Source organism: Oryctolagus cuniculus, unplaced genomic scaffold (genome assembly GCF_964237555.1).
Source record: "Oryctolagus cuniculus unplaced genomic scaffold, mOryCun1.1 SCAFFOLD_66, whole genome shotgun sequence".
NCBI lineage: Eukaryota > Metazoa > Chordata > Mammalia > Lagomorpha > Leporidae > Oryctolagus > Oryctolagus cuniculus.
Window position 1 is genome coordinate 270,830 of NW_027208323.1, and position 4,644 is coordinate 275,473.

Genomic DNA, 4,644 nt, shown 5'->3' on the forward strand with positions numbered 1-4,644 from the left:
TTGCTTAAATTTTATTCAATATATTTTTCTAGTATGTTTGCTATTTATTTGAAATGTATAACAAATAGCTTCATCTATTTGCCAAAAGAATTTTTTAAAGATTTATTTATATTATTTGAAAGTCAGAATTACACAGAGAGAGAAGGAGAGGCAGAGAGAGTGGTCTTCCATTCACTGGTTCACTCCACAGTTGGCCTCCATGGCTGGAGCTGTGCCGACTGGAAGGCAGGAGCCAGGAGCCTCTTCCTGGTCTCCTATGCAGGTGCAGGGGCCCAAGGATTTGGACCATTTTATAGTGCTTTCCCAGGCCGTAGCAGAGAGCTGGATAGGAAGTGGAGCAGCCAGGTCTTGAACTGATGCCCCTATGGAATACCAGCACTGCAGGTGGCAGCCTCACCCACTATGGCACAGTGCCAGCCCTTGCCAAAAGAATTTATAGAAGCTATTCCATATATACACTTCACAATTATTTAGTTACTTGACACGAACTATCCCTGCATATTTGAAAATTTTGAATGGTATCACTTGGGTTTTAAGAATGTTATATTTTAGGTCTCTTAATATTTTTAGTGATGATGTTTTAAAGGCCCTTTCTGTTTAATGGAAAATGATAAGGATTTTGTTTTACAATGGCCATAGTATTACCACTTAAAGCAATAGATTAAATAACACTTTTAAACAAAGTCATTTAATACTGAATTCTAAAACACTGGTATATTTTAAGTGAGAAGCCAGATTTCTTTCAGATATTCTAAATAAGAATGATAATCAAAATTGAAGACATCTACAGTTTTTAATCACTTGTTTTAAATATTGGTCATAATGGTCCAATTTAGAGTTTTAATTTTCATTAGCTTTTAAAAGATTCAGTACGGTTTATAGAAAAAATTAAGAGAACATAATTATATACTCAACCTCCCACCCTTCTTTTTCCTTCTTTGTCATTTTTTTTTAGCTTATGATATGACATTTTCCATTTACATTACATTAAAAAAGGGTGTTGAATCAAGGGACAAGTTTACCAGGCAAAAATCAGAAAGATCGTAATTTAGAGGGAATACAGACAATGGCTCTAAACAATATTTGAATATCACATCTAAACAATATTTGAAGAAATTGATAAAATAAATATTTTAATTTCTCCTACTAAAATGCTCAGAGAAAGTCTTTCATTATTTATCAAATATTAGTGCAAAAATATGGATTTAAATGATCCCAAAAAGTGATAATTTTTGTGTAATAAAGTCCAATTTTTGTCAAGGCTTTTTGACAGTCTCACAGAAAACTTATGTTTGTGAATGGGAAGAATAATATCAAAATGTCCATACTACCAAAAGCAATTTGCAAATTCAATGCAATTCCAATCAACATACCAACGATGTTCTCAGAGCTAGAAAAAATGATGCTAAAATTCATATAGAAACATGAGAGATGCTTAACATCTAAAGAAATATTATAAAACAAAAAAAAAGCTGGAGACATCACACCATATTTTAAGACATATTACAGGGGTCAGCACTATGACAAAGCAGGTAAAGTCACCGTCTTCAGTGCCGGCATCTCATATGGGTGCCAGTATGTTTCCCAGCTGCTCCACTTCTTATACCCCTCTCTGGTATAGCCTGAGAAAAAAGTAGAAAATGGCCAAAGTCTTTAGGCCCCTGCACCTGCATAGAGACCTGGAAGAAGCTCCTGACACTTGGATTCAGATCAACAGAGCTCCGGCCATTGTGGCCATTTGGGGAGTAAACCAGTGGATGGAAGACCTCTCTCTCTCTCTGCCTCTACCTCTCTGTGACCCTGCCTTTCAAATAAATAAATAAACTGCAAAAAAAAAAAACACAAAAAGAAGAAGTGTTAGCACTGATATAATAACAGACACATAGTTCAATGGAAAAAACTAGGTAGCATAGAAATAAACCCAAATTTCTACCAGCAACTCATATTTAACAAAGGAACTAAAATGAACTGGAGAAAGAAGAATCTCTTTCACAAGTGGTGCAGAGGAACTTGATGATCCAAATGTAGAAGCCTGAAAATAAACTCCAACATCACTTACACTATGTGAAAGTGAACTCACAGTGAATGAAAAATCTAATCATAAGACCCAAACCCAAGTAAACATAGGGAAACTCTAAATATTGTCAACACACAATAGCTTTTCGGTAAGATTCCAATAGCAATAGTCACAAAAATAAAAACAGAGACATCTGAGTATATGCAACTAAGATACTTCTTCACAACAAAGTAAACATCAAAGTGTAGATACAATGAACAGATGGCAGGAAAAATTAAAACTCTGAATGTTTACAGATTTCCAGAACATTTACATGAATTGGAAAAACTCCAAAAAATACAGTGAAGAAACAGGCAAGGATCTGAATAGACATTTCTCAGAAGAAATGTAAATGGTCAAAACATGTGAATATGCCCGATGTCACTAGCCATTATGTAAATATAAATCAGAACACCATATCAGTCTCCAACACCTGTGGGAGAATACAACACTCAGGTGTTTGTGTGTGCAGCAAGTGGGTTTAGAGGACCCTGTTCACCTCTGGAGAGCAGAGTCTACAGGGAGGTAAAGAAACCTTACTGCGCAGGGGCATGCTAATCTTCTCTGTATCGTTCCAATTTTAGTATATGTGCTGCCGAAGCGAGCACATGTGCTGCCGAAGCGAGAAAGAGATGAAAAGAATTTATCTCAGCTAGCCACTAATATTCAAGAAACAAGGTCTTCAGGAAAGCCAACTCAACTGACATTTTCATGTCATTGTTAAATAAAGGAAAAATTATCTAGGTTCAGCAATACAATACGTAGTTTATAAGAGAAAGACTACAGAGTAATTTCCTTGGCATAGAAATAACTTTGTCTTTTTTTTTTTTATCTATGAGGGCTTGCTATCACCACCACACACCCACATCCCATATACAAATGCCTGGCTTGAGTGGTAGCTTCTCTGCTTTGAGGCAAGTTTCTGCTAGTGTGCACCCTGGGAGGAGACGGAGGATGGCAGAAGTGCTTGGGTCCCTGCACCCAAATGGGACATCCAGAATGAATTCCCAGTTCCTGGTTTTGGCTTGGTCAAGCTTTGGCTATTGCAAGTGTCTGGGGAGTGAAACAGTGGTTCCCTCTTCCTGTCACTCTGCCTTTCAAATCAATAACTGTTGTTGGTAATGACTAATAATGATATTCACTGATTGTCAAATTTTGAATCTATTAATTATAGACAATTTCTCTTTGTAATTTTAAACTTTCATAATGTTCTGTTGCCAATTTCATCACTAGAAATAAAAACTTTTCCTCAAAAAAAAAAAGAAACCTTACTGCTTTCCTAATGTGCTTATTAAGTTCTTGACCAGCGCCTGTTAGTCTTGCTACAAACTTTCTAGTCTTACTACTTTCCTTCTTCTTCCTCTTCTCTGTGACTTGTAAAATAGTATACATTCTATATACTGTGGATACTTTTGATTTATTTTATTCCTTCAGTCTCCTATGAAGTTCCTCCACAAAAGCACAGCCCTTAAGATATTCATTCATTTATGCAGTCTGCAGATTTCATGAGCTACTAAATTCCAAGTAGTATGTTAAAGGCAAGATCTGGGCCTAAGAGAAAAGTGGTCTAAATTCTGTGCCTAGAAGAGGATTTGGGACATAGTAGAACTTCAGTGAAGTGCTATGTGAATGACATGCACTCATTAAATGAGTAATCTAAAGCATACACTTCATTTAAGCAACACAGCAGCCCTACTCACCTCAGGTAGAGCAATTGAGAGGAATAATGTGAACAAAAATAAGACATCAATAAGTTGAATAATAACAGAGAAAAAACAAAATGAGATAGATGCCAACATTACTGACCTATTTTTGAGGAATTAAATTGATAGAGGGGCTGGCATTGTGGCCAAGTGGGGAAAGCTGCAATCTGTGAGGCCAGCATAACATCTGAGTTCCACTTTGAGTTTAGGAATCTCCACTTCCAATTTAGCTCACTGCTAAACACCTGGGAAACCAGCAGAAGATGGACGAAGGACTTGGGTCCTTGCCACTGATGTGGGAGACTTGGATGAAGCTCCTGACTCCAGCATGCCCCAGGCTCAACTGTTGAAACTCTCTGGGGTGTGAGCCAGCAGATGAAAGCTATCTCTGTCTTTCCCTCTCTCTCTAAATCCACCTTTCAAATAATAAAGATTTAATAAACAAATTAACTGATTTCAAAATACACAAAAACATGAACAATACTATATCATTTTTATGCCAAACTGATAAAAAATAACAAATGCTAGAGAGCACATGGGAAAAGAAAACCGTCATATATGGTGGGTGAAAACACAAGTTAGTACAGATGTTATGCAGAACAGTATGGTCATTCCTTAAAAAGGATAAAAATTGGGCCGGCGCTGTTGTGCAGTGAGTTAAAGCCCTGGCCTGAAGGGCCAGCATCCCATTTGGGTGCCAGTTCTAGTTCCAGCTGCTCTTCTTCCAATACAGCTCTCTGCTATCTCCTGGGATAGCAGTAGAAGATGGCCCAAGTCCTTGGGCCCATGCACCCATGTGGGAGACCCAGAGGAAGCTCCTGTCTCCAGGTTTCAGAATGGCATAACTCTGACCTTTGTAGTCATCTGTAGAGTGAACCAGCTGAT

General features: G+C 37.5%; 1 pseudogene; it reads right to left on the bottom strand.

The window, feature by feature from the left end:
• Positions 1-2,596: 2,596 nt before the first annotated feature.
• On the bottom strand, positions 2,597-2,664 carry LOC138848212 (U6 spliceosomal RNA; annotated as a pseudogene).
• Positions 2,665-4,644: the final 1,980 nt, after the last annotated feature.